This window comes from Chinchilla lanigera, unplaced genomic scaffold (assembly GCF_000276665.1).
Source record: "Chinchilla lanigera isolate Chin_1 unplaced genomic scaffold, ChiLan1.0 scaffold00009, whole genome shotgun sequence".
Classification (NCBI taxonomy): Eukaryota; Metazoa; Chordata; class Mammalia; order Rodentia; family Chinchillidae; genus Chinchilla; species Chinchilla lanigera.
The window spans coordinates 29199723-29222925 of record NW_004955410.1 but is presented as its reverse complement, the minus strand read 5'-3'; the positions used below and the strand labels follow the sequence as shown (position 1 = coordinate 29222925).

The window sequence follows — 23203 nt, the reverse complement described above, 5'->3', positions numbered from 1 at the left end:
TTTGTTGTTTTTGTTTTGTTTTTCTTTGTTTATGATGCTAGAGATCAAACCCAGGGCCTCAAGCAAACACTGTACCACTGAGCTACATCCCCACTTGCTAGGTTTTTTTTAAGTTACTAATCAGTTTCCTTTAAAGATAAATTTAAGTAGTCCAATGTTCAGTGAATCAGAAATTACTAATCTCTTTGAATTTTAAAGTGTTTTTTCAGCATATGTTGTATGCATAACCAATGAGTAGATAGTAGCATAGCAGTTGTGTTAATGTTGGTTTGGGTTTTGATTGGGTAGTCAAGAATTAGTGAAATCAGTTGCTAAGTAGCAGTATAATACTTTGAATGCCCTGACTGGGATCTTATATAGATGGTGCCCATTCATGTTTTGTTAATGAACATGTGACACTTGAGTGAAGCAGGAAAGTTTTTTAGCACTTTATGTTGTCACATGGAATGTATTTTAAGGAGGGGAAAATAAGTAAAAATAATACTTCCTTTTGTAGGGAAAAGTAACTGCTTATCTTGGATAAATAGGTTCTTCAAGTCTGTGCTCTTTGAGTGATAATAGAAGATTAGAAAATTATGGGCCACTAGAGGTCACTGTTTAGTAATCAACTTTTAATGAACCAGAACAGCCAGGAAAGCGAATAAATTACAGTGTGGATTTTTCTAATTATGAATTCATATTTAATCATTCAATGACAAGTTAACTGTGGAAATGGTTCTATGTACTTTGCATATGTGGTTATGCTAACACACTGTTATATTTTTCAGATGTTGGTCCTCCATCATTAGAGTGTAGTACATTGCCAAAGGCTTTGTTATCTAATCTTAATTACTAATTATGAGATGTAATTAGCTTTGTTACCATTACCACCCCGTTCATGGGCCAAGTCCTTTTAAAAATAAAGTTTCACTGTGAATTCCAAGTTACATTTAAGTGAACACAGGTGTAGTGGTTAATCAGTTCCTTCCTCTTCCTGGTAAGCCTTCTTGCATCCTCCTTGGTTTCTCTTGCTCCTGTTTCTGTTCTTTGCTCTTTTTCACCTGGTTTCTTTCCTTCTTCCTTTGGATTCCTTATCAGCTGCATTATTTAATCAGCGACTGAATGTTTCTTCTCAAGTTTTCCAACCTTCATTTAGTTAGTAGTAGAATGTGACTTTTACTGCATATGTTAAAGGAATTCCAGGGTGGGCAGCTTAAGCTGAGCCAATCAGCAAAGAGAAGACGGTATGCATGTAAGCAAGTGTGCCACTGCTGCTGTTGCTGAGCGCAGATGGCTCCCCACAGCCTGTTCAGTGAGAACCCATTCAGGAAAAGGCAGATTTCCCTACTCGTGTGATAAAAAATGTTCTCCTCTTTAAAGATTAGGCTGTTGCCCAAGAGGAGGCCCCCTAGTCATAGGGAAAGCTGAACATATGCACATGTGTTTCCCTTTCTTGAACACAGTGCTGTGCATTCTTGCTTAGAAAGTAGGTACATCAGCACATTGCTGCTCAGACTTCATGCCCTTCCTGCTGCCTTTACCACCCCTGCTTCTGTGCTGCTGCTGTGCTGTTACAGGGCTGATGAAGAATGTGGTCTGTGTTTAAATAAAGGTTTATTATAATAAAATTAATCCCCCTCAAAACATTCTCCCTTGCTTCAAACACATTTAATCTGTCATTCTTGTCACTTTCTGAAGCAGTTCTGGAAGTTCCTTTTCATGAGTGTCTTTGTAAGCCACGATCAGTGCCATCCAGTGGAAAGGCAGGCTCATTAAAAACATTGTGTTGTAACCTTACCCACCGTATTTACTGGGTCTGGCACCATGAGACTTCTGCCTCTTCCACAAAGTCAAATGACTGTGAAAGGCAAATTCTTTTTTTAAAATTAGAACGAAGTTAGTCGTCCTAATAAATTATTATATTTGCCTTCAAAAAGGAAGGGGGCATTTTTGATGTTTCTGGATCCATTTAGGACATCTAGACAGCCTCAAAGGTGCAACTAAAGACACTCATGGAAGAGGATATCTAGGAGTGGCAAGAGGGTAGGATGTTTTCAGAGTGAGGGAGAATATTTTGAGGGTGACTAATGGCAGTGTGTCTTTTATTGTAATAAAAATTTAAACATTCACTATTTTTTAATTGCACCTTATGTATCTGATACTTCATGGTTATGAGAGTAGCTTCAGTCTGCATGAAGAACATATCTGATACATTGTTCAGAAACTTTTGGTTCCTCATGCACACTCAATCCAGTCTGGTGTTCTTTGCCTGCCACTCAGAGCTCTCCAGTCTAGATCCAGCTTATTTTCCCCTTACATTTTGCACTACTTAACTCCGTATGCTTCAAGTTCTAGCCAAACTAGACCATTCACTATCTCTTAAATGTGTATGTCTTTTACTGAAGTTCCTGGTTCTTCTTGATAATTTCTTTTACTGGAATTTTAATTTCTTCCTCATTTTATCCCACAAACTTCCTAAGCCCATCATAGATGTCCCTCTGGTGATGTCCTCTTTAAGAAGAGGTGACCCTCTCTGTGAACCACCATGACTTGTAGGGCACTTAGCATCCTACCTTACACTGTAACTACTTCATACCTTTCTCCTCAACTATAGTGTGTTATAAGTTGTTTGAGTCCAACCATTCTTGGAATATAAATTAAATGTGCTAAAGTTTTCAATAAAAATGACTTGGCAAGGTGTTTGGTTTTATAATTTTATTTTGGGAAATTTTAAATTATCTTGTAATCTTGCAGCTAAAGTTTGTGATATAAGGGAAGATTGTGGAATATCTTTTTTGAAACTCTTTCCCGTGAAAGATGGGCCTTTGTCTAGTAGGTTGCATTCTGTCTGATCACATGAGAACATTGAACTTATCCTTCTTGATTACCTGCTTTATAATAGAGAACATATAGTTCTCTCTTAAATCTGCTGAAAGGAAAATGTATTTTATACTTGGAAATGATGCTCCTAATATTTGCAGTAGCGTTAAGGAAATTAAAAGTTTAGTTCAAATAACCTTTTGCTCTTAACATTCCAAATTTCTTATATTTTGGTGAAAATAAAAAGAAACCTGGAGTGATATGTAAATTCAAACTTTATTTTCACCTCTTTTAAAATATTATTTAAATATTACTGCCAGTGGCTAAGGACTGTCTATAAATTCCATATTACTAGAGAAGAAGGCATGTATAACCAAGTGATTTCCTCTCCTAGAAGAACAGTAACTGAAGGTTTCCATGCTCAACCTAGATGTGCACATTGTTATGATCGAAACTAACTTGCAGAATTTTTTGTTTATAAATTGAACAGGTAGAGAGTTACTTCAGAGTTTGAAAACAAGGAAAAATATACCCCATACTTTTCATTTTTCCTTTCCTCTCCCCTCCCCTGTACTCCACTTCTCCCATCTCTGGAATTAGGGATCGAACCCAGGACCTTACACATGGTAGGCAAGTACTAAACCACTGAGTTACGTCTCTGGATTTTTTTTTTTTTTTAAAGGGTGTCTCTGTTTCGCCCAGGCTAGGCTTCACCATGTGGTCCTCTTGCTTCAGCCTCCTGAATATCTAGGATTACAGGCATGTGCCACTGCACCTAATAAAAACAATATTTTCTAATATATTTAAGTCCCTAATTTTACCTTAAGTATACTCATCTTAGAAATACAATGCTATTAGTATCATGTCTTTGTATAAAATAACTTCTGAGTGTAGGATGCTACCCAGGAAGCAAGTCCTTTCTATCCTTTCAGAAAAATCTACCTACTGCCTCTCTCTCCCCTTTTCTAAGATTTGGAATCTAAATTTACCATGGGGATTTACCTATGCTGCCAGTGTTTCAACCACCTTGTCTCTGTAGAGTTTTCTTAATATTCTTACAATCTTCTTAATAATCTTTTCTGATTTCTAGACTTGCATTTTTATCTGTTGGCCCCTTAAGTCAAATTCATTTTTAAAGTCAGTTTCATTTTGTTTTCTGTAAAACCAGTTATTTCTTTTGATTTCCTTTTTATAGTGTATTACAGTTTCACTTTTTCTAATATTTTAGGTTTAAACTCTTAGACAAGCACTGTCTAATATAACATAAACCATATATGTAACTTTAAATTTTGTAAGTAGTCATAAATAGAATAATAAGAAACACAGGTGAGCTTTAATAATACATTAACGATGAACTTTAGTAAGATACCTTATTTAACTCAACATATCTAAATATTATAATTTCCAAACATAATGAATATTAAAATTGTTGGGAGTTTATATCCTTTTTTCATATTGTACTATTGCAGTCTGTTATGTATGTTACGTATAAAGTACATCTGAATTTGAAGTAACCTTTTTTTTTTTTTGGTGGTACTGGGGATTGAACTCAGGGGCTTGTGCATGGTAGGCAAGCACTGTACCACCGAGCTACATCCCCAGCCCTGAAGTAGCCATATTATAAGACCCACATCTTTCAATAGTGACATGTGCCAAGTGGTGCCTATATTGGACAGTGAGCCTTCTTAGAGGCCTTAGCATCTGCCACTATGTTTCTGTCTTCTCAGCCGGTGACATAGTGTGGTTTTCCATTGTCTGCCAGAGTTCCTTCAGTGCTTGCAAAGAAACATACAGGTTTGTCTTTTCCCATTTCTCGTATACTTCATTCCTATTTGTAGAGTCATGTGTATGTCAGGTACTTTCCTAGGGTAAGTCATAGTCCTTCTCTTAGGGAACTCACACGCCAGTGAGATGGGCATGGAAAAGGACACTGCTTTATGGTGTGGGTTGATAATGGCCATAGCAGTAGTATAAAAAGCTTTATGATAAGTTAATGATGTAGTTAGAGTCATTCGTATTTACCAGATCTGTCTTCAAGATGATTGCTTTCCTGAAGAACTGGTAGATGTTAGATATGTAACGTGTGATTGGGTGAGGACATTCCAAAAAGAGATTGTTTTCGAAGTATGGAATTGGAAAAGAGGATGCATATTCAGAGAAGACTGAGAGTCAGTATTTTTGAAGTTTTGTTTGTTCCAAATTCATCTATTTGCTATTTTCTGAATAAATATCATACTTTTATACTTAGACTTTTTGTTTGTTTTTATAGTTTGCTCCATCTGGAATTTCTCTCTCTGCCCTAAGTCGTTCCCTGCCAACACATCATAATTGATAGTCATCTTCAATAGCCCCCATTAATTTGATCTATTTAGTGAAGTTTCTCCTTTTCTCTTTTAATTTCATGCCCTAAATGTGATGTTTCCCTCTTTTGAATATCGAACATTTCAAATCTATTTTATGACAATTAATTTTTTTGTATTGAAGTTCATTTTATTGTAGAGTAACTCTTGTCCAGATAACAAAGTTTAATTTGAGCAAGAATTATTTTTGTATAATCTGATGAGCCAGGTGGGCATGGTGGTGCATGCCTGTAATCCCAACACTCAGGAGGCAGAGGCAGGAGGATCTCTGTGAGTTTGAGGACAGCCTAGGCTACTTAGTGAGTTCAAAGCCATCCTGAACTGTAGAGGGAGACCCTGTCTCAAAAAAAAAAAATCAGAGGAGCCAAAAGTGTCTTCTGTGTGTAACTTGTCTACAGAAGAGCTTCAGTAAATACTTGATTTGTTGATACTTAATATTTTTATGAAATTTTAAAATAAGTACAAAATTCAGGTGATCTAGAGATTCTCTAAGTACCTAATGTTTTTGAGATTACTTTCACAAAAAATCTTCATTAACTTGATTGACTACTGTACCTAGTTGGGTTTAAATTCTTGATTTTGTTTGTCAAAGTTGATGCTACAAAAGTAACACTTTGTTATACATTTTTAGAATAATACAGGTGTTGATGGTAAAGATGAAATCTATTTTATTATCACAAAAGAATTACAAATATCCTAGCATAAAAAGAAAGAAATCAGTCTTTCCTTTGACACTTGTGGACTTGTTTTGTTTCTCTATATAGCCATATACTGTTGCTGGCAGTGTGGTGGGCTAGGTATGTTAAATGACCTACTGCCGTAAAACTCCCATGTACTGAGCAAATTACAGTACACATACTTTTTTGGTGATACTGGGAGTCAGACTTAAGGTCCTAGGCAAGTGTTGTATCACTGGGCTGTACCCCAGCCCTAATTATATTTGTAAATGCATTTCAGATTCCTCAAAAGTTAGGTACATTTTCAAGGACCAACTAATCCGGCAGTAATATGAAATAAGAATAATAAACCCAGTTGCGATGGCTGCCCAAGGAGTAAATGTTGACTCCCAGCACTGGAAGCACCGGGGATTAATATTCATGGGGTAATAGGAACCCAGGTGTTGTGCTTACATAAAGTGAGAAAGGCTTCCTTCCACAAAAGGCCAACACATCTCAAAAGAGGCTATATGACCCCAAGGAGAAAGGTTGGGGATAATCTGCTAGCTAGTTAAGGAAACTAACTGGGAAATTTATCTGCCTATACTGGCTGTAGGTGGGGAAATAAAAGTCTCCCTTGACCCTTTGTAATAACAGTTCTGAATGCATGAATGTAGAGTTCAAATTTAAATTACCCATTGGGAAAATACCACGTCAGTAAATTACATTTAAGGGTTTCCAAGTAGAGTTAGTGGGGCTGCAACACACAGAAAGAGTAAAAATACTTTGGAGAAAAATTATCCTTAATCACAGACTCTCAGAACTCTAAAATATTAAGTACAACAAATGTAAACCCACAGTTAAAGTTTGGAAGAGACATAAAAAGACAAGTCACAGGATAAACCTATAGGAACAGATTCAATCCCTGTAAACTTCAGATACTGAAATTCCCAAAACAGAACCTAAAATAGAGATTTATATATAAAATATGTACAAAGTGGAATTGAGAATAATGAACAAGAAATTAGAAAATATCAGAAATGACTGATCATATTTGGAGAAGTTAATGAAATTTAAAAGTTAGTAGATGAATTAAATGGCATATGAAGAAATAATTAGTAAAGAGGAGGAGACAGACATAATACAAATGCAATACAGAGAAGGAAAATGTAAAATAAAGGATAAGAGACAGGGATACATAGCTAGAAAGCAGAAGTTAAACGTGCTTCTAATTGGAATTCCAGATGGGGTGGGGGAGTGATAAGAGGTTTGAGAGTCTCCAGAAATAACATCAAGCCACATAAACAGGAAGTGCAAACTGCATAGTACCAAACACAAAGAGAAAAATATCCAAAGCAGCTAAGAAGCTAAAAAAATCACCTACATAAGAACAACCGACTGACAAAAGTCTCTCTGTTTTTTCCCTGGCTTTGAGGTATCATTTGTTTATAATAGAATTTATCCATTTTAAATGTGGAGATTGATAAATTTGGATAATTATATAGTCATGAAACTATCATCACAGTTAAGATATGAAGTACTTATATCTTCCAGGTAGTTCCCTTTTGCACCTTTGTAATTAGTAATTACAGTAATTAGGTAAATACTGACTTGCTTTCTGTCACTACTTTTTGTAATATCTTATACAATATTTTATAAATATCATTTAAATATACATATGGGGGTCATGTGATATACTCCATAGTGTCAGGAGCAGACATCATAAGAACAGTTGAAGCCACAAGACAGTGGAGCAGTATTGTTGACGGTACTGACAGATAACTGTCAACTTAGAATCTGCATCTAGCAAAACTTTGAAGAATGACGGCTCAGTTCCAGATATCATTAAGACGGAGTAAACGCACTCGCCCTTTCTTCCTTGTGAGTGTGACTAAAAATCCTGGCTAGAAAGCATGGACCTGCTGAGGGTTCTGAAAAGTAAATGACAGCACATAGGTTGAAGAAGAAAAACAGAACTTGAAGTACAAAAGGCCTGGCAACAAGCATCTTGCCATTCACCCCAACCCCATTTTTGGTATATCCTGCCCAGCTTCAAAGGCAGCATGCATCCTGGGGCTGTACAAACCAAGAGTTAAAAGAGAAGGAAAATTCCTGGTCTGTGAGCAGGAAACAGTCTCTGTGAAAAGTGAGGAGGAGTTCCCTTTTTCCTTTTCATATCTCTGCCACAAGAACCTCACTACTGAAGCTACGGTCTTGTGGTAACAGTGGTAGCCAAGCAGATGCTTATAAATCTGAGTGCCCCTGTTTCTTGCATCAGAAATTATGGTCTAAACAATGTGGGAGAATCACTGTTCCTTTTTTTTTTCTTTCTTTATTTTTCAGTTGCTTGATCCCAGAAACAGGTCTAGTTGCAGGAAATGCTATGTAGGATGTCTTAGTCAGATGACCAGAAGAAGAGTTGGATGTGGTATATTAGTCTCAGAGGTATGGGACAGTTCACAAAGAGGGAAATTATAAAACTGATATGTATGAGCTTCAGAGTTCACCCTTGAGGCATAGATCATGAATCTGACCTTAAATAGCGTACTAAAGACCTTATGAGTTTAACAGTAGAATAGACAGTATCCCAAGCATCAGATTGCCTTCTGACTGTTGCACATGTGGGGCAGATTCAAATAGTATTGCAAAGGATTTGAAAACTGAACTGACTCTGTAACTACAACCTACAAAATCAGGTTGGAATGTGCAGCCTGACCCTAACCTAGTTTATTGCCTGATGACACTAACACAGATGTGTGTGTATGCGCACACACACACACACACACATACACACACACACACACACACACACACACACACACACGAAAGAATCAGAACAAGACCCAGAGTTTCATAACATTATATTCCAAATGTCCATGATGCTATAAAAACTACTTTGACAGAAAGAACCAGGAAAGTCTGGTAAATTCTCATCGGAAAAGGGGCCAACCCCAAGACTACCCAGATGTTTCATACCATACAGTGACTTTAATATAGCTATTATAACCATGTCCCAAAAAGTAAGAAGACAGACAGTCTCAGTAAAGAAATAGAACTGTTAAAAAAGAAAGAAATTTAAATTTTATAGCTAAAAATGCAATAATCAGAAGTTTTGAAGAAAATCATTATATGTGCTGAAAAGCAGAATAGATGTGACAAAGGAAAGAGTCAGTCTGAAGATAGAAATTGTGAGTATAGATATTATTTAGTCTGAGCAACAGAGAAAAAAAGACATTAAAAGAAAACAAATGGAGCTTCAATATCCTGTGAGACAATGTCGAAAAGTGAAACATTTGTGCTATCAGGTTCCAGAAGGGGATGAGTGTGGCTTGGAAAATGTTTGAAGGAAACTGGCTGAGAGCTTTGCAAATTCAGTAAAAGAAACTTAAAAATTTAAGAAGCTTGGTGAGTCCCAAACAGGATCCATGCCCAGATTAAAATAAACTATTGGAAAACAAAGGGGGAAAAAACTCTTAAAATAGCCAGAGAAAATAGTGCATTACAGGGAACAATGATTGGATTTACCAGAGAAACCAGAGAGATCAAAATGCAGTGAAACATTTTGAAGTGCTATAAAATCAGACTCTATGAGGTGAAAATATCCTTCATGAGTGAAAGTAAAAGAGAGATATTCACAGCTAAAAGAAAACTAAGAAATTTATTCTCAACTGACCTGCTCTGCAAAAGATGATAAAGGAATTTCTTTAGGCAAAAGGTAAATTATACTGCAGGGAACTGTGGAACTCTATAAATTAAGAGAGCAGTGCAACAGAGATTGTATATATCCAGATAAATGTGATAGACTAGTTTTTGCTTCTTTAGTTCTTTAAAACATGTGATGGTTATGATAAAAAATTATAATGGCGGAATTTTCTGTTCGTGTAAATATAAGTGACAACTACAACATAAAAACAATACTGTAAATTACTGGCAAATTTTCTACATTCTACCTGATGTGGTAAAATATCAATTCTAAGTGGATAGCAAAAGGTTTAAAGTGTATATAGAAATCCCTAGGTCAATCTCATATACACATAAGATAAAACCTATACAAAGATAAAATAGATACAGTTAAGTGGAATATTAAAGTAATATTCCAATTTTGTGATGCAAAAGAAGCCAGGAAAGAAGAAAGATAAAGTAAGAATAGTAAACAAACATAAAAATAAATAAACCTAAATGATAACCTAAATCTAAGACCATCGATAATTAGATTAAATATAAGTGGCCTAAAGATGCCAACTAAAAGGCAAAATATTATCAGATTCAATTTTTTTTAAAAGGGCCCAATGGTGTTTATAAATGCTGTTTATAAATTTTCATTTTAAATATAATGACATAGAAAGATTAAAATTTCAAAGGGAAAAGGTATACTATGTGAACACTAATCAAAACAAAGAGAAAAAAGGCTGGGTATATAGCTCAGTGACAGAATGTATTAGAATGAGCAAAGACTTGGGATCAGTGGATTCAGTCACCAGCTTGCCCCACCAAAAAAAAAAAAGTTTTAAAAGAAAAACCTTTATATAATCTCAACTAATAGAATTCTTACTGTTTTAGTCACTTTCCTTATTATTGAGGTAGAATACCTGACACTCACAGCTTAAAGGAAGAGAGATTTATTTTGGCACACATTTTCAGTCCATAGTTGGCCAGCTCCAAGACAGAAAGACATGGTGGAAAGGCCTGAGCAGAAAAAAGCTGCTCACATCATGTTGGCCAGGAAGCACAGTGATTGGGGGGGGTGGGTGCTAGAGAGGGAAGTATACCTTTCCAGATCACAGCACTAGTGAGCTGCCTCTGACCAGACCCCACTTCCTAACAGCAAGTCAGCTGTAGTATCCCCTTAATCCAGTCATCTTCCACAAGCACCCCCCCCCCACCGCCACCTTTAGCAAATGAGGCTTTGCGGAGACCTCCCAGATCCAAATCATGACATTTTGTCACAAAAGATTTACACACATCATTTTATGAAAAATACATTTGCTCTTTATCTAAGAGTGGCCAAAGTTTTAACAAGTTTCAGCAGTGTTAAAAAGTCCAAGTCTAAAATTTTCTCTGAGACTCTAGGCAAACTCATCTCTGTAAAAATGAAAAAGAAAGTTAAATACTGCCAATATACAATGGCACAGGGGGTAAACAGTCCCATTCTGAACGGAAGAAATAAGAAAAAGTGAGACAAAAACAAGACTAAAACCTTGCAGGGCAAACATTATATCCTGTAGTTCCATGTCTAGAATCTAGGGCACGTTGTGGCAGTGTGAAGTCCAAAGGGCTTAAGCAGTCCCATCCTTACAGGATTTGTCAGTTGCAGCCCTCATAGTTTCTTTCCTAGGGCAGCTTTGCCTATGCTCACTGCCCGAAGCTTTCCTGAGATATTCTGTGTTTGGGGTTTTTCCAACTCCCTGGGTTCCAGGGCACTTTTGGCTTCACTCTTACAGCTTCACACACTGTTCTTTGAGACACACTGCCTAGCCTCCAAGATGTTCTTCTGAAATCTGGGTGGAAGTTTCCCTGAACCCACCTTTAGCATTCTACATGTGCCTAAAATCAATACCACATGGATGAGGACAAGGTCTGTTGCCAGCTAAGTGGGCCCCCTTGGATCATGGCTTCAGAGGCCTCTGAGTGTCTAGATGGCTGAACACTGTGAAATTAATCCTGAGGACCCTGTTCCCTAAGGGGACCTTCTTGAGGACCCTGTGGTTCTCTTTTCAAATGACAGCTTTACAGCTTTACACCCTTGAGCCTGTGGTGGGTGGGATCTGGGTGGGGTCCTGCAGATTTCTGAGATTCCTTCGAGGCATCTTTCCTATTTTCCTGATATTAAGTAGTTGGCTTCTGTATAATGCTAATGTTTTCAGCAACCAGCCTGTCCTGAGCCAAAACTTTATAGCCCTCAATTTTATAGGGTCCAACTTTACAGGCACTTCTTTTTTGGCTACCAGCAGAATTTGTCAAATTATTCAGCTCTGCATTTTGGTCTTGTTTTTTGTGATAGATATAGCTAAAAGCTGCTAGCATTACCTGTGCCCGCAGCTTCAACAGTGGGCTGCCTTGACATTTTCTCTTACAGATTAATTAGTCCACCACCCTTAGTCTCAGTCTTCTGCAAAGTTGCAGGACATGAGTTAAGTGATGACAGATTTTTCTGCCAGAGCATAATTCACATGGTCTTAACTAGAAACCTTGTTGCCAGTTGAAACATTCTGGGTCTGGTCTTTACCTTTTGCATTTTTATCAGCAGGCTGGTTTTGAGTTCCAACTAAAATCTCCCATCAAGCTTGGCATGTTGCTGTTTCTGAGTTAAGACAAGAAGTCACTTCAGTTGGCAAATCCTTGACATATCATCATGGGTGTATTGAAGAGCAGCCCTTGCCAGGGCCTCACTTGCTCTGAGGACCTGAGTCTAGGACTTCTGAGAAAGACCCAGGTACAGCATTTGCTCAGATCAGTTGTCCAAGACTGATAATCAAAGACAAGTTGCCAAGAGTTGGGGTTGTGGCTCAGTAGTGAGCTATTGCGCAGCATGCTGCAGGCCTCAGTTTCTATCTCCAGCACCTCAAAGCTAAAATCAAGAGTAAGTTACAGTTAAGTTTTATATGGAGTCATGCTTTTCCATCTCTTGGGATAAGTGTCAGTGCTGGAGAATCAGTGCTGGCAAGAATTTTTCTCAGGGCCAGACCATCAGTCCAGAAAACAGCAAACAGTAGAAAGGAGGCAGCTGCCCCAAAGGTCAGGGTCGGGGAGATCAGTGTTCCCGCTCCTCTTGCAGCCACAGATGGGCCCTCAGAATCCCCAGTGGGTATTAGCCATGCTACCCTGTTAAGGAAACTAGGTTTGGATTGGCAGAGTTAGCAAGGAGATTATTTATTGACAGGACAGGCTTTCAACTTCAGGAAGTAAATCCATTTCCTGTTCCTTCAAAGCAAAGAACAAAGGAATAAGACTTGAAATTGTGAATCTCAGCACTGGTATTTATGGCATTAAAAAGGTGTTTGAAAAGTAAAAGTATGTCCATTCCAAAATTGAGGTGTTGAAACTTAGTTGCCAGTGTGTTAATATGAAGACATGGTACATTTAAAAGGTAAGTCATGAAGGCTTCTCTTGTGACTGGGATTAATATGACTGTATAAAAGGGCTTGATGAGAGAATTTGTCCATCTTGCCTTTTTGCCTTCTACCATGTTAAGACAGTGTTCTTTCCCTCTGAAAGGATTCAGCAGCAATGTGTCATCTTGAAAACATAGAGCAGCCTGCACCAGACAACTGAATTTGCTGGCAACTTGCTCTTGGACTACCCAGCCTCTAGCACTGTGAGAAAATAAATTCTGTTCTTTATAAATTCCCCAGGCTGTGGTATGCTGTTAGAACAGCACAAAAGGAACTAAGACAATATGTAAATATATAGTTGTTTAAATACAATTATTCCAGATTCTAATCTCTAGAATAAAACTTAATTTAACAAGAAATTTATAAAATCTATATGAAGAAGATGGTAAAAAACTTTAGAGGTGAACTAGTATCTAATAAATGGAAAGACATCATTTATCTGCTTGAGGAAGCATTTAGAAATGTCCATTCTCTTGTGAGAATATATAAATTTTAATGCAAAATATACTCTGTTTCTTTTTTAAAAACTTAGGCTCATCTGGAAGAGTAAAATTGCCAAAAAAGTTTTTTTTTTTTAAAAGTAGACAATTAGCATTCTTCTACATATCAGAACATAATATAAAGTTACAATGAATAAGTCAACTCGGTATTTGCTCAAGAATAGATGATATATTGGTAGACAGAACTGAGTTCCCAAATAGACCCAAGAACATATGGGGATTTAGTAACTGAGTTAGGCAGTGAGCTCAGTGGGAAAAGGGGAAAATTAATTAATGAATTGTGGTGGGACAAGTGACTGACTATTCTTTGTGGGGGACAGATCTTTATATCACACTATATACCACACATACAAATAGCATAAATCATTAATTTAAATGTTAAAAAACAAAAATTTTTAAAAGACCAGAGAAAAATATTATAAAATATTTTCATAATCTTAGCATGAAGAAGACCTTGTGAAGCAAGACATATAATTGAAAACTATAATGAAGAAAGTTAAGAGCTAAGAATTTTTTTAAAAAATTATACATACCTGTATGATGAGATACAAAGTTAAAAGATAATGACAGACTGAGAGAAAATATTTGCAAGATACATATCAGAATAAATATAAAATACTACTGTAAATAAGAGTACCAAAAAAATCAGAAGACAGACAGATATATGATAGGGGCAGTTTACTGAAGAAGAAACAGAATGGCCTATATGAAGAGGTATCTGGTTTGGCTAGAGGACTGAAATGACTTGTGTGCAAGCATTGCTGCTTTAATTGTTCATAATCTTGTGAAATATTACTGAATGCATTTAGCAGATGAGAAAACCAATTCTTAGAATTAATAACTCACTGATGGACATTTTCTTCAAATAGTGTCACTTACAAGCAGTGGAATGTTTTTTCAATTAAATTAAAAACCTGGTTATACTGTCTGATTGCATGATTATCTTTAGTATTTCTTATTCCAGAATACATTTGAAAGTGTTAATTTAGTACAGCTCCTGAAAAAGACAGGGTAAGAAAGATAAGGATACGTTTATATTTTACTTTGGCAAGTACTGCTTAAATCATATCTGCAGATTTTGATTTACAGGATACTTTTTTAAAAAAAATGCCTGCACTTCCTGGAGTACTATTGAATTGACTTTTAGTTGATCCAATCTTTTTGGACTATCAGGAAGTCTGTCAATAATCAATTCATTGGGGCTGGGGATTTAGCTCAGTGGTTCAGCGGCACAGCGCCTCCCCGGCAAGCGCAAGGTCGTAAGTTCAATTCCCGGTACCAGGGGGGGAAAAAAAAATCAATTCATCATTTTATGAAATATGGTTTCCTTCATCATTTTTCTGAAATAATTTTTCCTGAACAATAGAATTATGCCTTGTTTTATATATACAAATGTATTTTCAAATTTTGCAGGTAAAAGAGTTATTTTATGCCATTGAGATTTATTCTTTTAAATCCTAAGATACCCTTTGATGCTCCTTTTTTTATCTTTTATAGCATTACTTCTTTCTGACATTATAGTAACCAGTTCTCACTAACATTTATTAAATAGTGCCGTATAGATTTCTGTGGCTTTCTTCAGCTTGTTTTCTAGAAGAAACCAAGAAAAATGATTTCTTATAAAATGTTATTAATTATTTGTGAGTTATTAATTTCTACATTTTTTCTCTTCTGATAGTTTCTTAATATCAATTTATTAAATGGTCATTATGCAAAGAACTGTAGGGAAAGCAGAGAGGTAAACAACCATAGTAAAATGTGATTTGATTGATAACAGGAGTATGAATAAAGTGCATGAAAATAGTGCACAGATAGGCTTGTTGTGATGACTGCCGAGCTGAAAATGATCTTTGAGCAGAACCTTAAGGGTAGTGGAAAAAAAAAAAAAAAAAAGAGTAGGTGGAAATTTGCCAGCTAAGCAGAGCCTGAGGTGAGCACATGGGTAGGGGTTGAATGTAGATACAGTATATCAGGAAGAGTGGTGTGAGAAGGCAAAGAAGATGGAAACATATCTTTCCTCTTTGGGGAAAGAAGGAGCACTCTAGTTTGGCTAGTGTCAGACACTGGTGTCAGTGGCCATGAAGTGAGTCTAGGAAGGTGAGCTGAGAGCAGACTGTGGAGGATGTTATGTGCCCTAGGGAAGCTGTAGGTAAGTTAGAGATGTGGAAATTGTGAAGCAGGGAAATAAGATGTATGGTTCTCGTGGCATTAGTACAAATTGGCTTCAAGGGAATGTGTAGGAGGAAGAAGATGAGCTGTTACTGCATTGTTTTAGATGAGAGATAAACAAAGCCAAACCAGAGCAGTAACTGTGGGAACAAAAAAAAAAATAAAATAAAATGTGGTTGGTCAAAATGGTAAGCTCATATTTTGATATAGGGTCTATCCTAAGCACATGAAAGTAGTAGAATATAGTGATAGAAAATCAGTAATGATGTGCTACAAGATAAGATACATACATTCAGGGACTGAAATCTACTCATAGTAAATTAAGTAGCATGAATGCCATCAAATGGCTGAGCCTTGGGTGCAAAACTGGACAGTAGTGGTTGAGAGTTCTATTACTGAGCAAAAGGGAAGTAAAAATAGCCCACGTGAGTAGTAGGTCTCAGCCTCAAATCCTGAAGACAGAAGTGAAAATTTGCTGTTAGCCATGGCCTTGGGCTACAATTTTTAGCAAGTTTTGAATATTGGGCATGGGGAGATATAATTATAGTGGTGAGACCAGGCATTAAACCAAGTTGCCAGTTGGCTCTGTGACTGGGTCTAAGCATGGGTGGCCAGGTAGGACATAAGGGATGGCTACTAAGTAAAAAACACCCCATTTAAAATAGGTTTGAACACCAAAATTTGAAAGTCATAAAAAAGGAGAAAAGCCAACAAAGTAACCTCAATTAATGAATTATTAAATCATATACAGCATTTCAATAAGAGAAAAGTGATTCTAGGGAACAAAACAATATAAGAAGGAACCAGAGACACAACGCTATTTTAAAAGTAAAATCATAAATTTTAAGTGTTTACATCTTTAAAAACTCGCTTTTATATGTGCTTAAAATGAAAAGGTAAAACTAAAAACTCTGGGCAGTAAGATTTGAGTTAGAAGATGGGAGGTGACAGAATGGTATCCTCTCTCTAAAGCATGCTAAGGTTCATGTTATGTTTGCGAATAGAAATACTGAAAGCTTCGGGCATTACTAAAAACACTTGTACCTAATTATATATGTTTAAAACTTTTAAAGATTATCATTAGAAGAATAGAAAAGTAACCCATGGCCTCCAAAGCCCCATAAAAGAAAGGGAAAAAAAGAACTTTGAAAACTTTTATTTATAACAACAGGAGGGAGAAGAGAAATTCAAGAAAAAATAAACGGAATAGTAAACACAAAGGTTTTAGAATTAAGTCTAATTATGATAAGTGATTATTTAACAGATTAAATTGGTTTTTCATAAGGTGGCATTTTTAAAATCCACCTTTGAACTCCCTATGAGAGACATGGATCTTTTAACAAAGAAAAAAAAGCAATGCTGTATTAAAAGATTAAACATAAAAGGAGAGAAAAGTGATTGACTAAAGAAGTGTTTTTCAGAAGTGAAGCTTCCATCAGAATCAACAGAAATTAGTAGCTGGACATGGAAAGGTCCGACAGCCAAATGACTCCAACATTTCCCAAAGCATAGTCTCAGAGAAAATTAATTCTAAGGAGGGTCCTTGAAAAAGAAATATAATGAAAGCATAAGTCAGAAAAATGTGCATTCTTTAATCCCCAGCCCTTGGAAATATTCCAGGTGTATATCTACATATTAAAATACTATAAGTCCATAAGTTGTTTAGACACCAGTTTGTTTACCTCAGTCTGTATTTCACCACAAAACGTTTAATCAATTTGAGGGACTTTTATTGTTGGAGGGTGGCTCATGTAGTTAAGAAATTTCTAGGGTAGCTCACAAACTGAAAGGAACTAGGGTTTGGATGACTAGAGTTGAGATTATAGTACTGTCTTTTTTTGCTGTTTTGCATTTCATCCTTATGATGTTTAACTGCGCAGACATTTCATGTGAATGTGCATTAACTTTACTATAGCAATCCAGTGCAGAATTCTGTTGGTATTGTTGGATTGTCTTGGCCCTCTGTAGACTAATCACCATTACCATGAAGACCGAATACCCTTAGTTTCCATGAGTGAGGCTCTTTGGCCATAGGGGCAAGATTTGTTAGCAGGAGGAAGATTGTAAGCCTCACTGATCAGAAACAAAGCACAGCTATAAATTTATATCATTGAAGATGCCCATTAAAATGCTGTATGTCTTAGGTACTTTCTCACTGATGAGGCAAAATACCTGACACCCAAAGTTAAAGGAGGAAAGATTTATTTTGCTTACGTTTTGTAGAGGTTTCAGTCCATAGTCGGCTGGATTCAAGGCTGGGTTGCATGGCAAATAATCATTACAGAGGAGAAACAGTTCATGGTGGGCAGAAGGTAGCAAAACAAGGGACGACCACAGCTCTTTCTGTTCCTTATATTTTATCCAGGCTACTCAGGGCGGGTAGCACTCATACTCTTAATCCTAGCATCCTTGATCCTAGCATTGCAACGTGAATCAGTCCCAGCATCACACACTCTAGATCCAGTCACCTCAGAAAAAACTCATCTATGACTGCATGAGGCTTTGGGGGGAACATCTAAAATAGCCCATAACACTGTAGAACTAGCAATCTGAGGAATCAACTTTGGGAAATGCTGCCATAGAGTTTCTAGTGTACATGGATAGTGATAATGTCTAAACTGAAAATGGTCATGCAGGAAGAACCAGTTTGGGGTGTGTCTGAGGGACGGGTTGGGGGACAGAAGTTGTTCGAATATGTTGAATTCATTGTACTTCTGAGAGCTAGCAGTAAGAAACAGCCAGTAGGTAGCTGAAATTTGGCTCTAGACTTGGAACAGACAGATTAACAATTGTTTTTGTACTGAGAGTACTGAACAAGTTGTACCTATTGGCTGTGCACATAATTAGAAGGTAGTTGGATTAAGGTGTGAGGAGGAATAAGAAGGCCATCATCAGTGATAGTTCGATGCATGTGGCTTATTCTTCCTTTCTGGTGTGATTAATTCTCACAAAACCAGAAGAGTTCTCTCCGCTTATGCTAACATTCAATAAATAGTTGGATTTGTCACATATATGGTCTCACAGCATGCTATAAAAGTTTTATTCCAAGGTTTTAGTACTTGAAGTTGACAAAAATATAATATTTTTTATTACTTCCCATACGAGTATTTTTGTACTCCATAAGGAAACAACCAAGTAGAATGTAAACCCTAGGGTTTCCTTTTCCTCATGCAAAGTCTGGCTAGCTACCCTTTCTTGAGGTTATGTCATGTACCATTGAAAATAGTTGCAAAAGGATACAGAGGCTGAGCAGCTAGCAAGAATGGCAGAGTTGGCAGCACAGTGGTGTACACTTGTGCTTCCAGACCAGAAGGCTGAAGCAGGAGTATACAAAGTTTGATGTCCACCTGGGCAACATAGCAAGACTCTGTTTCAAAAGACACATGCATGCACACACATGCACATACAAACACAAGAGGAGGAGGGGAGAGGGAGAGAGGGAAGAAAAATGGTAGTGGCAGAGTGGACCACATCCAACTCATATAGAAATGAACCACATTTCGGTTAGACCTTCCACCCCAAAATTTGGAGTTCATCCTCTCAAGGGGTTTCCAAATAGGTTTCAGAGATGATCGTTTCTGGTTAGTCAAGTCCACTTTACTAGTTCAGCATTCTCTTAATCTTTTAGTTTCTTGCTGTCCTCCGTTTACTTCTGTTGGGTTATTATTTGCCTTCTTCTCGCTCCTCCTTATTCTCTACCCACTCTTGTCCGTCTGCTGCTGCTACTTCTTTCTGCCTAGCCTCAAAGTTAAAAGCAGAGCACATGTGAATAATCAGTTGTCTCTAAATTAAGGGCAGATGAGTTTTATTTTTTTTTCTGAAGCAAACTGGAAGGGAGATCTGAAGGAATATAGGTAGAATATGGCAGTAATTGGATTACTAGAATTTGGTTATTGGCTGTGTTTATTTTGTGATTGTTAACGCTGAATGAAAGGAATCTTTGCAAAATTTATAGGAAAATATCCAACTACTGTCACAGAAAATGTTTACAAATTATGCTCTTACTAAAGAAGGTAAAATAGGGCATTAAGGTTGCAACTTATTTTATGAAAGATTTCTTATTTGGCTTTTTAAAGTGATTTTAAAGCTGAAAGATATATTAGTTACAAAACAGTTTAGTTTTTATTTTGTTTTTGTGGAGCTAGACTAGCACTGTAGCACTGAGCTACACCTCCAGCCCTTAGATACAGTTTTAAAATCGTATGCTCCAAAGGCATTATGCTAATTGTCATTGAGCTTAGGTAATTGACTTTCAGGAGCCTACAGTTTCATTGCAGTCCAGCAGTGGGCATCATCTTGATCTGGGTACGTGTCAGGGAATTGCTTTTTAAAGTGATTTTCAAAATGAAAGCAAACCATTTAATTTGTTGATTTACACTACCCTTTAAACTCCACTCTGCATTTCTGTCTGAGCTTCTGTACTGCACTGGTCCTTCTCAAGCCTGCCTAACTCCATACAGAACATTCTGTTGCTCTTTCAGCATAAGCAGGGCTATTGTGATATTTATCTGAATTCAAACAAGGCTAATTAAAAGAGCTGCTGACAGTTGTTGTGATCTGACTTTGACTGCAGCTTGATGGTCATTATGGGTAAATAATGAACCAGGCCTGCAAATGTAGCAGCTGCCAACTTGGGATAGAGGAACAGCTATTGCTTCCAATTTAAGGATCTATCGACCGCTTCTCTTCTCCCTGCAGATCTTCTGCAGAAAACAAATGTTTTCTGCTGCTGTGTATTGTGGTTTCAGCTGTTTCAGATATAGCCTATAATTTCCTTCTTTAATATTTAACTTAGGACATTATTAGCTTTCAGAGTTAACAACTTTTCTATTTTGAAGGAGTTCAGCTTTGTCTTTGTGTATGCTATAACCAGCTAATCCACTGTAATTATTTATATGCATTTAATTTGTGTATTGTGCAGGAAATAGTCTAGAACAGCAAGTTATAGCTTATGAAGAGATTTCAAAATTCTATGTAGGTAGCTTTTTTAAAAAAGAGAATGGATGCATGTTTCTTGCTTTTGTTTTCTTAAAGATAGACACCTCCTGCCAAGCCTCAGTTTTGAGTTTTGTTCACCTCATTAATGGTTTATAAAATATTTTGATACAAAGCTCCCTTTATCAGTTCAGAGGAACTGCAGTGACTGTCGTTAAAATGCAATGCTGAATATATTGTCGCTTCATCATGAACTTTCTCTTGTCCTATTAATACATAGGACAAGTGCATTAAAGGTAAGAGGGATTGCACATTATGTTCATAGATTAATATACTTCCCTGCAGATTTCCACACTTATACAATTTCTGGACTTAAAAGGCACATTCTAGAATTTAATACAAGCCAATACTTAACACACCTCTAGCACTTATTCAACTGCTATAGAAAAAGACTACCTGCATTATGTAAACTCTGAGGATACAATGATGCTTTGTGCATAATGCAGCAGAGCTTCAAGATCTTGCTGGGAGGAAATGATCCCAAACACGCCCCTGAAAGACAAGTCTTACTTTGAAAAATAATGATGAAAAATTGTTTACTTTTCCGTGTAGTTGTATCTGTATTTATTTCAGGAAAAGCTAGCCAAACTTTGTTTATCTGACTCCAGAATAGTGTTGTGAATGATTTTGCTTTTCTGTTTCCAGCTTGGATAATGCCAGAAGTAGTGTTAACAAGGGGTTATGTTATGCTGGCTTATGTTAAACCAGATCACCCTTAACATGTGCAGAGCCATTCATCTGTGTCACCAACACCCAAGAGAACATCTGACATGGACTCTGAAACAGAAACAGTGATCACTTACAAATCAAACATGGCACGCTCTAAACTGATTGTGCACGGCAATCTTTCCTAGAAAAGACAAGTAATTGAACATGATAAAGTGTAAAGTTAATTAACACCCTTAAATTTGTTGATTACTTTCACGGGATTATATTGTTCGTTGAGTAGCAGCTTTCTCTCCCAGCTGTCGCCTTTTTCAGCGAATGTTGCTGGTAAACAATAGAGACACCATAACAAGTCGTAAATGGTCCCTGTGACAGCAGCCCCTTGTGAGGCTGCATCTGTAGAAAATGATTAGAACAATTGCATTTTAAAGACGGCTCACATTGCAGCCCAAGTCCCATTGGTCCTCTTCTTGATCTCTTTTGATGGCAGACTGGTTAAAACATTTAAGTTCTTTTGAGTAAATTAAGTGATTTACTACGTTTTGCTATATATCAATGGAAGTGCTCTGGCAGCAAGGTTTTTACAGTATTAAAAATAAGATAATTCTACGTTTGGCTTTCCATCTCTTTCTTGTCTGGATTTGAAGGCCTCTTGCCAATCCCCGTAGAATTAACAAAGATCTCCTCATTTGTGATTCGTAAGTGGTTATTCTAGGTTATCAGCACTTGGATCATAGTTTATCTATCACAGTCCTTAGGTTCAGCTTTTCATTAAGGCTAGTTCTCAAATTTCACTTTGCTACTGTTAGGCCAAAGACTTTGACATGTTTAAACTGAGTAGATTTACTTGTTATATTTGGATTTTTATAATATTTATATAATAACTGTATAAAATACCTTTAGAGTGTGTTGCTTCATTTGAACTTCAAAGTAATTATGGCAGATATTTTTATCACCCCTTTCAGTTGGGGAAACCAGAATTGAGAAGTGTTACGACTTGTCCAAGTGGTGTGGTCTCAAGTTTATAAATTCAAATTATGTTTTTTTATTTTTAAATCATTCACAATAATGTCTGTATACATATGCACTTATGCACATGGTAGTTTATGCAGCAATAAGTGAAATGCAGAAACCACACCTGGAAAATCATGCTACTTCAAAACTGAACTTTTAATCTATTTTAAAATGGTGCATAGTTGTACAACACATTGGTTTAGAATATGTGTGCATTATGATAACTAGATGGAACTAATTAATACATACATTACCTTACATACAGTTTTGTGTACTGAGAACACTAATATCTATTCTCAGCAGTTTTCATGAATACAATACATTGTTATTAAAAAGTTGAGCTTTCTATAAAGTAGAAAACATTAAGTCTTAATTTATCTTAATTAGTATTCTCAGTCATTTTATTAATCACCAATTTCTGTTCTGCCTACCTTCTCAGAAGAAAATTAACGTTTATCAGACACACGCTATGTATTGGGTAGTAAGATTCTAACTGCCTAAACTCTTAAGGATCTTAACAAAACACACCAGAAAAATCATGGATTAGAGAGGTATTAATCATGGATTAATACCCCTAATAAAGTACTATAAGTACTCATAACATTACAGCAATAGAGAAATTGGTTACTGGTCAGGAAATGCTGATCAGACTATATATGAATAGAGTCTTGAAAGACAAGCAGAAGATACCAAGCAAAGAAGGAAGGGAAGGGAATTTCATATGAGGGAACAGCCCAGAAAAGGCATGCACATGTGAAAACTCATTGTACATTCTAGCCTCTGCAAATAGTTTTGGGATACATAGCAAGGCAATTTTTTTGTTACAAGGGATAGACAGAGACTAGAGAAATAATCAAGGTTCATTGGCAAGAAAAAATATTAAAAATTAGAATGACTTAAAGAGAAGAAAAACTGCATTGCTTTCTACAACT

The 23203-nt window shown here is 36.6% G+C and overlaps 1 protein-coding gene across 1 annotated transcript in view; it reads left to right on the top strand.

Annotated features, from left to right (window-relative positions):
• Hibadh (3-hydroxyisobutyrate dehydrogenase) overlaps positions 1 to 23203 on the top strand; it is a 113863-nt gene that overhangs the window by 71348 nt on the left and 19312 nt on the right. The gene's annotated exons all lie outside the window — the stretch shown is intronic.